The sequence below is a fragment of the Pelophylax lessonae genome (assembly GCF_965119305.1).
Source record: "Pelophylax lessonae genome assembly, chromosome: 5".
In the NCBI taxonomy this organism is placed as follows: domain Eukaryota; kingdom Metazoa; phylum Chordata; class Amphibia; order Anura; family Ranidae; genus Pelophylax; species Pelophylax lessonae.
Genome location: NC_138772.1, coordinates 196,704,333 through 196,718,332, shown reverse-complemented (window position 1 = coordinate 196,718,332; position 14,000 = coordinate 196,704,333). Strand labels below are relative to the sequence as shown.

The 14,000-nt window shown below is 39.1% G+C and overlaps 1 protein-coding gene across 1 annotated transcript in view; it reads left to right on the top strand.

The window, feature by feature from the left end:
• The first annotated feature begins 483 nt into the window (after positions 1-483).
• The window catches only part of POU6F2 (POU class 6 homeobox 2), an 870,107-nt gene continuing 856,590 nt past the window's right edge, over positions 484-14,000 (top strand). Inside the window, exon 1 of the mRNA XM_082258642.1 lies at positions 484-597. The gene's annotated coding sequence lies outside the window, so the exon portion shown is untranslated. The remainder of the gene's footprint in view (positions 598-14,000) is intronic.

Sequence of the window (14,000 nt, the reverse complement as noted above, 5' to 3'; positions counted from 1 at the left end):
TCCCAGGAAAGACTCTTTCCATCTGATTCTCATAATTCACGTTTGCACGTCTTTTTTCCCATGAATCCAAAAACTTGACATGTAAGCAGGAAGATGTATTGCTGGACTTTGATTTTAAGATACAATAATCATGCTGTGATCATTTCTACTTTTTATTGCAATCTTAAATCTATCTATCTATCTATCTATCTATCTATCTATCTATCTATCTATCTATCTATCTATCTATCTATCTATCTATCTATCTATCTATCTATCTATCTACATCACAAAATATATGCCCGGCATCTTGTTTAAGTAAGTAATTGCGATCAAGTATAGTAAAGCTAGTGGTCTTCTGTCGCTGCAAAAAAAGGGGGTGGCTATCAAATTAAACTGTGCCAGCATCTTAGAGGTCCAGGTGGTCTGCTCAAGCTTTCTAATGCGATCCAGCACAACAGCTTTAATAAACAGCTCTATTTAGTTCTCTCCTCCCTGTACGCAGGGAGGTGAACAGGTCTGGGTCTGCTGTGATGAAATGCTGGATGAATATCTCTGAGGCCTCACAAGCTGATTTTGAAAGCTTTACCATTGCACCGTCTTTTGTCTTCCGAATGGGTCAGTGAGTCCTTGCCTTACTTCAGAGATATTTCTGATAAGTGTAATGTATGATGTCTGTATTTGTATTAGCTTGTGTCTATTTATAATATACCTTGATACCAAAAAAGTACATTACATTCCTTTGGTTTAAAAATGCTTTTTTTTTTATTTTTTTTACACAGTAGCATGCACAATAAAATCATATATCAATGCTGTGGCTGGAAAATCAGTATTGGAAGGATTTAAAATAGTATTCAGACATCAAAAATATAAGAATCATAGATTTTTTTTTTTTATACGCCATTAAATGTATAGCTTTATGGGAGACTGAGCTGGAAAGCTGTACGGCAAAGTGTTTTCATTTATTTATTTATTTTTTACTTTTTATGTAGTTGATGTTTTCTGATTGTAGCTATACGAGTCTGAATTCCCCTGCTGTAGGCTGTTAAAATCATTGTTACAAATGGTCACAAATTGGTACAGAATAGCCTGGCATGCTGGATGCATTTGATTTGTGTGTGCTGAAAATTATGGCATTTAAGCATTTAAAGTAATAGTATTTGACTACAAAGTCTTTCTGGTTGTTAACACAATGTTCTTTTATAACAAAAGAGAGTGAAAAAAAAAAACTCTCTTTAGATATAGGCTTTATGTTGTAACAGTACTGAAGCAGCAAACTTTCTACATAGTGTTTTAAAATGACATTTTTATCAGTAAAAGCAATCTATTACATATGCAGCATTTTTTTTAATTTGATAAACTATGCTATGAGTAATGCCCCGTACACACGTGCAGATTATCTGAAGACTTTTGTCTGTAGACTTACCAAAACCATATAATATGAGGTCAAACCTAAACACTTTCAATTTGTATGCAATCCGGCAGGCCCTTGCACTACATAGAAAAGGTAAATCTGAAGACAAAAGTCTTCAGATAATCTGCACGTGTGTACGGGGCATAAGTTGATGCTGAATAATTGCTTGCTACATCCCTTGACTAGTGTCATGTGGTCCAACTGCAAGCTGATTGGACAATCTCTACAAAAAAAGTGTAAGACATTTAAATAAAAGGCACAAAAAACAATGCTTTTCCAGTGCTGCTTACTCGGCAAGAATTTAAAGGCTGAACTATACGGCAGATTTATTCCCATGTTTCTCAATACTTTAACCTTTTTGTAGACAATCACTTTACATGCAATTATTTAAATGGCACTGAAATCAAAATTCTGCAAATTAAACAATTGCCCACATGTGTAAAATGAATTTGATTAAATTCATTAGCAGTTTTGCCTAAAAAGCTACAATTGTGTTTCTGCATTGTTGTAGAATGTTCTACAACACTGTGATATTGCTAAACATCTGAGAGATTTGATTTAAAAGGAAACATTTGCATAATGTCATGTTTAGAAGTATTTGTTCAGTTATATGATGCAAAATGCCAATTAAAGTGTACACCTGATAGCACATTTTTGAATCTCAGTATCATAAATGTGTTAACATTTGCATTGTTTGAATTGTTATTTCAGACACTTTTTGTAATTGTGGGGAAAGGTTTGCAAGCTATGTTTTTTTTTTTTTTTTGTTAAAAAGATTTTCAATTTCTTCCTTTTCTGGGAACAATGTTGTGACCAGGGCAAGAGCTAAGGAGAATCCCCCCCAACACTGAGATCACCCTTACCCACTACTCCCCTATTTCTGTCTGTACCCCTGCTGAAGATATCTCCTTATTGGTCAAGATGTTGTCACTGGCATAAAAATAGAGGGCAAATCTCACTCACTTCTGGCTGGAGATTCACTTCAATGCGCATACTGAAAACATGTATGCAGTAAAGTACACAAGCATATACTCTGAATACATAAAACTTGCAAACAGTTATATGTATTATTGCATTCAAACAGCCAGTGCATCTTAAAAACTTTTAAATTCAGTTCTGCTACTTTAAAAGTTACATTATTACTTATTCATCACATGTCTTTAATCTCACTTTCTTGCATTATCAATATATTCATGTTTAGGCTTAAAATAATTTGCCTACATTGATGTCACTAGACAACAAAATCTGCCATAAAGCAGGTATGCCAATTAATGGTGACGGGAATACTGCCACTGACATGCTATCATTTATAATTTAAGTGTGTTTTACAGAAAATTTGTCCTAATAAAATATAGGATAGGATACATTTGTTTCTTGGCAACATACGGAACATTCTACAACCCTAAGCTATATAAAGCAACTATAATAATAATGAAATGCAAAAGAAACAATGTATCAGTTGAATAAAATAATACTCTATAGCTAAATAGTTAGGCATTAGGGCACCATGTGACTTATAATATCTTAAAGTTGTACAGCATTCTTTAAACCACTCCAATATAATTGATTATTAACCACTTCCATACCAGGCCTATTTCGGACACTTTGTGTTTACAAGTTAAAACCAGTATTTTTTCCTAGAAAACTACTTAGAACCCCCAAACATTATATATATTTTTTTAGCAAAGACTCTTGAGAATAAAATGGCGGTCATTGCAATATTTTTTGTCACGCGGTATTTGCGCAGCGGTCTTTAAAACGCCATTTTTTTGGGAAAAATTACATTTCACTGCATTTAAAAAATACTAAACAGTAAAGTTAGCCCATTTTTTTTGTATATTGTGAAAGATGATGTCATGCCGAGTAAATAGATACCCAACATGTTACGGTTTAAAATTGCGCCCCCCTGTGGGATGGCGACAAACTACGGTCAATAGAGATCTCAATAGGCGACACTTTAAATTTATTTAACGGTTACCAGTTTAGAGTTGGAGTGTAGCTCTTTTTTTTAAATTATTGCTCACTCTCTGGCGATCGCGGCGATACCTCACATGTGTGGTTTGAACATCGATTTCATTCGCGGCTCGACTTCCGTATACGTTTTTTTTTGTGCGCGAGCTAACGGTGATCGGGGCGGCTAAATTTTTATTTTTTTTCCCATTTATTTTATTTATTTTTTTAACTTTTATTACAGTTTTAAAAAAAAAAAAAAATCTGATCACTTTTATTGCTGTCACAAGCAATGTAAACATCCCTTGTGACAGCAATATGCAGTGACAGGTACACTTTATGGAGGGATCGAGGGTCTAAAAGACCCTCGACCCCTCCACTACACTTCCCTGTATGCAAAACGCTGAAAACGGCGTTTTTGCATACAGCCGTTTTTCAAATTTGGCGCCGTTTTGCAGCACACTAACCCGGAAGTGACGTCATGGACCCTGCCTCCGGGTTACGTCATCGGAGACCCGATCGATGCCGTTTCCGGCATTCATCGGGACTCCATCCAGCCGGCGGACGCGCCGGGCTGGGTGCTCGGGGCTCCCGGTGGGACGGGAGCCCCGGTAAAAGCCGCGGAAGGCGGCGGGAGGGGGGGGGGGGACGTCCCCTCCCGCCCCCCCGGGAAACGATCGAGCGGCTCCCGAGCCGCATCGATCGGTACCGACGGAAAGCCGACCGTTGGCTTCAAACAACGGTACCGGGATGATGCCTCTAGCTAGAGGCATCATCCCGGTATACCCCCGCAAAGTTTACGACGTCATATGACGTCGTCCTAGGGGGAAGTGGTTAATAGTTTTACATATAACAATATAACTTTTCAAAATGTTCAATAACAGCTACATAATTTGGTGCATTATATTTATTTATTAAGATAAAACACAATGGTTGTTTAAAAGGAAATGATGATGAATAATGTGCAGTAATTAATCCCATTTTGATTTTATCATTTAGATTGGTGAATGTAAAATCTCAAAATGTTATTGGTTCTTGCCCTTTGTATTGTCATTTCAATTTGAATTGCTTCAATAAAGAAGTGGATTTTTGTTTATGGCGGTTATGAATTTTAAATAGTGATTTTGTATTTAATAAAGGATATACATAAAGGCTAGAAAGTCTGAAGCTTGTGCTAAAAATGCACTACGGATTCCTTTACTTCTCTGCAGAGTATTGTAAGATTATGCTTTCCTGTGCAGAAGTCAGGGTAGCCCATTCTCTGTTAGGACGCAGACTTTCGTATTATTTATAGTTCTGAACCAAATGGCACATTGGGGTTAGTATATCAAGGTTTTCACCTACAAGTCACGCATTGTTCGTTTTAATTTGGTTAAAAAAGTGTACATGTGGGAATCTTGGGTGAAAATAACATTTAGTCGGATAAGAATTAAATCCTGGAATTGTTTTGAATAGCAAAACATATGGGTAAGACAATGAATGTAACATTCAACAAACATTCACTGCAGATGCATATCCCTGGTGCATTTGTTCAATTACAGTAATTGGTTCACTTACAGTGAATATTTACGTAATTTCAGTCACTTCTTTTAAATTTGAATCCTTTATCCTAATTTTTGACTCAGTAAAGTAAGAACCTATTGGAGATCTAACAGCTGAATACATTCAGGGCATTCTTCCTACAAAGGAAATTGGATATTGTTCAGAAAGTTCTTCCAACTGCTGTTGCAAAAGTTACCACAAACGTGTTGAACTTGTAGGTTTGTTATCAACCATTTCCTCTAGTTTACCCCAAACCATCTCAGTGGGGTTTAAATCTGGAAACTATGCTGGATTTCTTGGTCCATAAGACCTTCTTTTTGTCTTCATTATTTACTGACAGTTGTTCCTGGCCCTGATTAGTCTCTTTTTCATTTAAAGCGGAGTTCCGGGCACAAAAACGATATTTTTTTTTGTGCCCCTCCGCTAGGTAGACCTCACCTGAAAAGGAATTGGATAGTTATTTTTTTTTTTTTGTTTACTTACCTTGTAATTGAAGATCGAAGATACTCACCTCAGAGTACTTCCTCCCTCGGAGCCGCGGCTCACCTCGCCACTTCCTGTCTCGCTATGATTCCTGGGAGCTGAACGTCATAGCTCCCAGGAATCAATGCGACGGCACCGGCCCCGCTCGTCATTTCCGGGCGACGCCGCATTCCCCTGCTAAACAGCTTCTGGGCATGCCCAGAAGCTGTGGAGGAATGCGGCGCCGCACCGGAAGTGAGGAGAGGGGCCGGTGCAGGCGCATTCTGGGACAAGAAGACGCGGAAGAAGACACAGAAGAGGACCGCGCCGGCTTCAGCTGCCCACAAGAGAGATGGAAACGCTGTGGAAGAAATTTTATAAGTAAGTATTTCTTCTAAAAGGTAAGTGCGAACCGGGACAGATCAGAGGCTAGCCATTGTGGAATGTGCTAGCCCTGACTGTCCCGGGGGTATGTTTAGTAAAAAATTACATCTGTGCCCCGAACTCCGCTTTAATATCAATGACTTTCTTCTGTCACCTAACTTGATAAGCCTGCAGCTTGAAGTATTCTCTTCAATGTTGAAAGTGAGGCTTGCTCACTTGGATTGCTGATAAGTGGTGCTTTAAGCTGTTGTCCTGTGAGATGCCTATCGCTCAAGATGTTAACTTTCCAAAACATATCATAAGAATACGTTGTACATTTGGGTATGCCAAACCAGTTTCTGTAAGAGTTTCCTCTACTTTCCAATTGTTCTTTTGATCAGAGCTGGCACAGCCATAAGGGGGCTTATGCAGCAACCTTAGGGCACCAGGATAGGGGGATCAGTAAAATACGAATCACCAGCCACTTGCTTTATATGTACTTTAGTAAAGCCTGATTATCAACTATCAATAGAGAAGTGATACAAGCGACTGTGAAGCCGCTGATTGCTTCTACAACCACCACAATGTGCTACCCCCTGCCATGTTTACCTGGCTCTGCTGTCCCAGTTACGGGCTCAGTGCGTCTCATGGGGGTGTTCCTGGGAAGGGCGTGGGAGCTCAATGGATGTCCTCCGCTGGTCTAATTTCTATTGCTCAGATCAGAAAGTTACCTATATGACATCACCAGGATCAGAGCTTGGGGATGAGGCGGATGGAACTCCATCTGTGTTCCATCAGCTGCAGTGGAGTACAGAGAAGACATTCAGGGTCTAATAGACCTTACATGTCTCATAAAGAGAACCTATCATCTATATTCAATTTCATGGGGGGTGAGTGGTCCCCTATGTGATAACAATAATGTCACGTAAAAAAAAAAAAAAGTTTAAATAATTTAAAGAGACACATAAAAAATAAATAAGTTTAAGAGCCCCCCCCCCTTCCCCACACATACAAAATCGCATGAATGTGCAGGAAAACAGTAATTGACCTACACATGTTATATATCACAGTGCACACAGGAGTGAGAGCAATAATAGACTCCACTGGGTGCCTTTACACGCACATGAACTTTAATGGCATCTCTACGGACTAACATAGGGTTCAATACTTAGTTTGCCCACCCTTTGCAGCTATAACAGCTTCAACTCTTCTGGGAAGGCTGTCCACAAGGTTTAGGAATGTGTCTATGGGAATGTTTGACTATTCTTCCAGAAACACATTTGTGAGGTCAGGTACTGATGTTGGAGAGAAGGCCTGGCTTGCAGTCTCCACTCTAATTCATCCCAAAGGTGTCCTGAAGTCTGGACTCTGTGCAGGCTAGTCAAGTTCATCCATGTCTTTATGGACCTTGCTTTTTGCACTGGTCCAAATCATTTGGTGGAGGGGGGATTATGGGGTGGGGTTGGTTTTCTGGGGTTGGGCTTGACCCCTTAGTTCCAGTGAAGGGAACTCTTAACGTGTCAGCATATCAAAACATTTTGGACAATTTCATGCTCCCAACTTGGGATGGCCCCTTCCTGTTCCAACATGACTGCACCAGTGCACAAACAAGGTCAAACATGGATGAGTGAGTTTGGGGTGGAGGTCCTGACCTCAACCCAATAGAACACCTTTGGGATGAATTAGAGTGGAGATTGTGAACCAGGCCTTCTATTCTACATCAGTGCCTGACCTCACAAATGCGTCTCTATAAGAATGGTCAAACATTCCCATAGACACACTCCTAAACTTCTTGGACAACCTTCCCAGAAGAGTTGAAGCTGTTACAGCTGCAAAGGGTGAGCCAACTCAATATTGAACCTTACGGACTAAGACTGGGATGCCATTAAAGTTCATGTGCATGTCAAGGCAGGCGTCACAATACTTTTGACAATATACTGTGTGTGTGTGTATAGTGTATATGAGTGTGTATATATATATATATATATATATATAGATATTATACAGTACGTGCGTGTGTATGTGTGCATGTTGTTCATGTATTGTGCTTATTGTGCTAGGGAAATATATGAAAATATTGATCGAACCATACACAATATATTCATTTACATATACATTCACATGAATATAATCTTTTGAAAAATAATTTTGTAAGAATATACTTATTAAAACTATGCTTAAAAACATTTTCTTAAAATAAAGGACAAAAACAATTAACTCTTGTGGTCTTCTTATCTGTTCAAATGCAGAGACCTGGTCCTGTGAGTGACAGGTTACTTCATCAGACTTACAGCCCTCCTGTTTTTCTCTCAGCTCGTGCAGACAGGTCACTGTGTCCAATCACCCTGTTGGCTCTTAATTCCCTAGGGACAGCACAGCCTGCCTGCCATCTTGATCCAAAGGCCTTCAGGGCCTAGGCTGGCTGCACATTTATATGTTCACTGGCTTTTTAAAAATATAAAAGAACAAAGAATAATAAATTAACTAGTGAAAGAAACAGATGAGATGAATTAGGTATACAACATTAAAGAGGCATGAAGACAGACAACTTATTCTATTAAGGCATCTAGATTGCAAATGTCTGTGTGTCTGTGTGCACATATAGTGTGTATATACACACACATACATACACATATATATATATATAAAGAGATAGAGGAGCATACTAAATATGTAGCCTCCAAATCAAATATTTTCAACTATTTGGTTTACATGGTTGTGCCATTTATAGTTCGTTTAGGTGTAAATTATTCCTTGCCTTTAGATTTTTCAAGTAATATCTTCTTTTTCCTCTTCCCTCTATTACAAGTTCCCATTACTTAGGTTTACATTTTTGTGATGCAAAAAATATTGATATTTATTCCTAATTACTGTTTTAAGATTTGGTGAATAATCTGCAGGACTATCTTTTAACTTTAATTTATTTACAGAATTCAAGAATGTAGCCAAATCTTGTGTATATATAGTGATCAAATTATATGAGATATAGTTTGTGCCCAGTGTCCAGACTAAATTTGGCCAGCAAGACTTTGATGATCGATTTAGCTGATGGAAAAAAAAATCCCAAAGAAAGTTTTAGCAAGTTTAATAACTCCACCATTTCATATTGTATTTATAAGTATTCAGTATGGTTAATCTCATTTATGGTTACTGAAATTTACTTCACAGTTCTATATCTTTTAAATGATTCATACTCTATCATCTAGAAGAAATGAGATGACAAACAACTTTATGTAACTTAACAGTGAATAATAAAGCACTGGATTTTTTTTTTTTTTTTATAACAATTTACCATTTCATACCCAGTGTCCAGAGACTTGGCTAGAATGCTGGCAAAAAACTGAGTCAAATCAGTTAAATCAGTATGCAAATCATGTTTCTGCTTCAGGTGTACAACATGTGTATAATTTTGAAACCAACATCTCTCCTGAGCCTCTCATCCAGAACCACAGATCTAATCTTCCACTGTTAAATTGACAAAAAAAAAAAAAAATAAAGAAAAGGGTGCCTCCTTGCATTGGCCATGTTTATGAACGTTGACCTACCTGCACAACACTTCTATATCTTAAGGGACCCTTTTCAAGACCCTTCTGTGAGTCAAGCTGCCAAAATTCACCTATCATTAGCAATGTATTTCACCCACTCGTGACAAATGCCTTATTTATGTAAAACGATGAAGATAAGTGCATGTCTGTCAGTCTTCCATTTTAACCTGTAAATCAGCTTAGAATATACAGTATATGCCAGCTCCATTTAGAGTTCATGCTGGCCACTTCTTCTGGCTGAAGTGGGCATCAAGCTGCATTTGTTAAGGTGTACTGTAGTTTGGAACCCATGTACCAATGCCCTTAATAACCCTGAAAGGCACATAACTAGGCACACAGTCAAATAATTTCACTACCGATAAGCCAGTAAAGGTGATCAAATAGTCAAAGGCTGTACCTTCACTCCTTTGCATCACAGGTTTGAATTCAGTCCTATTACAGTTTCATAAATTGCTAATACAGTGTTGTAATGATTGTGATAGCAGTCTTTATGTAGCCATCAAAACTATGTAGGGATGTCTAACTTGGACACCAAGGGCCTGCTTTATTAAAGCAATAATGTAGGTAAAGTACAAAAATGTGAAATATCCAATGATGTACATGTTTAACTGATGATTATTTCCAAATTGATAAATGCCATGTTGCAAAAGACATCACGAGCGAAAAGTAGCTTTTAGAAAAGAGAAAGGTTGAACAGAGTAGAGGTGTTTGGAAGCAAATTGAGTTAAAATAAATAAATCCCAGAAAAGCGGCAGTGAAGAAGAGGAAAAAATGCAGCACATAGGAATAATAGAAAATAGAGCAGCATTTAAAACAAATGAAAAGTGGGACAATTTTGCAAAAAAAGCTGGTAAAGAAGCACAGCAGGAAAATTTAGATTTTTGTTCATATGTCAATAATTGGTTCACCTGCTGGTGGCACTGTGGCTCCCAGGCCTATAGACTGCAGTTCTCGTGTCCACTAGCGGGTGTCTCTCAGAGCCAGATGCACATAGTAATCAGTCATTAGCTGATGGTCGTTGCTGAAAGAGTATTTAGTACTCCTGTGCTACTTCCCCTTGCCTTGGTGTTATGACCATGTGCCCCTGATCTGCAAACTGTGTACCTTGATTCTGATCCTGTTCCCGTTCCTAATCCTCAGGTGCATCCTTGCTCCTGTTCCTGTGTACTGTCTCCCTGTCCTGTCTTGCACCTTGCTCGCTCTGCCTGATCTCCTGTGCATGATCCTGGTTCTCACACTGGCTACACGTCTTAGTCATATCCTACTGTCTGTATGTATTTGGTTTAGGTAGCTGCTAATTGTTTGTTTGTCCGCTCATTAGACTCTCTTTTTTTAAGTTTATGCAGTTTTGTTATATTGGAGGTGTGTTTATATTGTTGTTATTAACTTTATTCTTAATAAATTACATTATTTTATATTGTATTTGTACCTGGTCTTCTCTGTGCAAGTCTACACATGTCAGGTTATGTCTGTTTTACAGGATACCACTTGGTATCCATGACAACTCATATAGCGCCATCAATTTGCGGAGCTCTTTACACACACACACACACACACACACACACACACATATATATATATATATATATATATATATATATATATATATATATATATATATATATTTTGTACGTTCATCAGTCTCTGCCCTCAAGGAGCTTACAATCTAAGGTCCCTAACTCACATCCATACACATACTAGGGCCGATTTAGACAGGATCCAATTACCTACCAGCATGTCTTTGGAGTATGGGAGGAAAACCAGAGTACCCATGTAGACACAGGGAGAACATGCAAACTCCAAGCAGGCAGCGCCGTGGTTGGGATTCGAACCAATGACCCCAGTGCTGCCATGCGGGAGTGATAACCACTTATAACTAAAACTTGCATGTTGCATTGTCAATGAGTGAGTGTGTGTGTATGTATATGTGTGTGTGGGTGTGTGTGTACATGTACATATATTTGTTTATCTATGTGCAAAGTACACTGATAGCCATTAAATAAAGAAAAACTTTATAAATCAAAGACACATTCATTGTATGACTGTACATAGATGACCAATAAAGCTAATTCTGATTAAGGGGTCCATGCTAAAGGTTTTGATTCATAGTGGCATGGTTTCGCAAATCATGGTCTACAGTGGGCAGAAACCACTTAGCAATCATTTCCCCCACCAAAGGAAAATAGCTACTTCACATTGTCAAAAAGGACCACGATTCTATAGGTTATTTTCAGTCCTCTTAGAGGAATGTTTTACTGACTGCGTGTATTGGAAAGGTCATCCCAGCCACAAGCCCTCTAAAAGGCCATGGATCCACAACAGGAGGCTGCTCCTTTAAACCGAGAGCAGAATGGACTGCATCAATTAAATTTTCAACAACTCCTTGTAATTCCAAACCATATGGAATTTCCCAAATACAATCTCTATCATCTGAATCAGAGATAGTAATAGGGCCTCAGGCAGTTCCAGATTTAGACCTTAGGGGGCCAGGGGCACTTCAAGTTTGGGGGCCTCTCAACATGGAATATAAATTATATAACAAAAAAAGTAAACTGAAATGAATGAAAAAACGCATTTATTTTTTTTTTCCTGGAGCCTGCAGAGCATTGCACCCGTGATCAGCAGATCACGGGCACAATGTCGGGTTCCTGCAGACTCTCAGTATAGCTGTCTGTCCATACCTCCCATACAGGCACAACACCCTAAATACAGGTGTAACATGTAACATGTTGCCAAAGGTGAATTTTAAAACCATGGTTAACTCTCTGGGTTGTGAACACTACAGTTAACCTTTATGACTAGGAAGAAGTGAGCAGAGAGAGGGAAGCGGTGGCGATGGCTGGTGATTGGTTTTCTGGTGTTGAGGGGTAGCTAAAAAGTTCATGAACCTCCATGTTGGAGCCTGCTGTGGTACCGAACCCTACTAGGGACTGAGTGTGAAATTTGCTATGTGCAAGGCCTTTGCGAAGTGGAGTATTGTGACTTCCCTCTGTGCTTATGGGCAGACTACAGTTATTGGTACAGTGTGCTGAGTCAGGGCAAGCTGGTGAAGTTAAAAAAAATAAATGCACATTTTTTTTACCTGCAAAATATGTGAATGTATTATATAATTTTAAAGGTGAACTTAGCCTTTAACTCTCAACTTCCCAGTTCTTATGATAACACACTTGTTCCCCAATGTCAGTAATGGAGGCCAGACAACATATTCTTCAAATAGAAACTTGTTTTACTTAGTAAATTTGTGCATTACAAGTGAAGTAGTTTATAAAGCTCCTTGTCACTGAACTGATGATTGCATTTAAAAGGCTGTGTATTACATTATATTTTGATGTGCAATAACTTGGCTGTGCTGTTCCCTCTAGCCTACTTTTTAATTAGGAAAATCCATCCAATCAGTTGCCTCTGATCGTATTCCATCAAAGGGTAATGCTAATGGTAAATGGATTACATGACACAGGGAATCTTTACATCACAGTCTCATAACCTAAACTGCACCACAAGGTTCACTTCCTCTCTCTCTCTCTCTCTCTCTCTCTATATAAATATATATATACATATACATATATATATATATTTACTATGTGTATATATATATAGCAAAAGTGAGTACACCCCTCACATTTTTGTAAATACTATATTATATCTTTTCATGTGACAACACTGAAGAAATTACACTTTGCTACAATGTAAAGTAGTGAGTGTACAGCTGGTATAACAGTGTGAATTTGCTTTCCCCTCAAAATAACATACCACACAGCCATTAATGCCTAAACCACTGGTAACAAAAGTGAGTACACCCCTAAGTAGAAATGTCCAAATTGGGCCCAAAGTGTCAATATTTTGTATGGCCACCATTATTTTCCAGCACTGCCTTAATCCTCTTGGGCATGGAGTTCACCAGAGCTTCACAGGTTGCCACTGGAGTCCTTTTCCACTCCTCCATGACTACATCACAGAGCTGGTGGATGTTGAAGAACTTGCGCTCCTCCACCTTCCATTTGAGGATGCCCCGCAGATGCTTAATAGGGTTTAGGTCTGGAGACATGCTTGGCCAGTCCATCACCTTTACCCTCAGCTTCTTTAGCAAGGCAGTGGTCACCTTGAAGGTGTGTTTGGGGCTGTTATCATGTTGGAATACTGCCCTGTGGCCCAGTCTACGAAGGGAGGGGATCATGCTCTGCTTCAGTATGTCACAGTACATGCTGGCATTCATGGTTCCCTCAATGAACTGTAGGTCCCCAGTGCTGGCAGCACTCATGCAGCTCCAGACCATAACACTCCCACCACCATGCTTGACAGTAGGCAAAACACACTTGAGTTCTGACAGGCTGACTCCCCACCCCTTCAACCTCTGCAGCAATGCTGGCAGAACTCATACTACTATTTCACAAAGACAACCTCTGGATATGATGCTGAGCACCTGCACTCAACCCCTGTGGTTGACCATGGCGAGGCCTATTCTGAGTGGAACCTGTCCTGTTAAATCGCTGTATGATCTTGGCCACCGTGCTGCAGCTCGGTTTCAGGGTCTTGGCAATCTTCTTATAGCCTAGGCCTAGGCCATTTTTATGTAGAGCAACAATTCTTTTTTTCAGATCTTCAGAGAGTATTTTGCCATGAGGTGTCACGTTGAACTTTCAGTGACCAGTATGAGAAAGTAAGAGCGATAACACCAAATTTAACACACCTGCTCTCCATTCACACCTGAGACCTTGTAACACTAATAAGTCACATGACACCGGGGA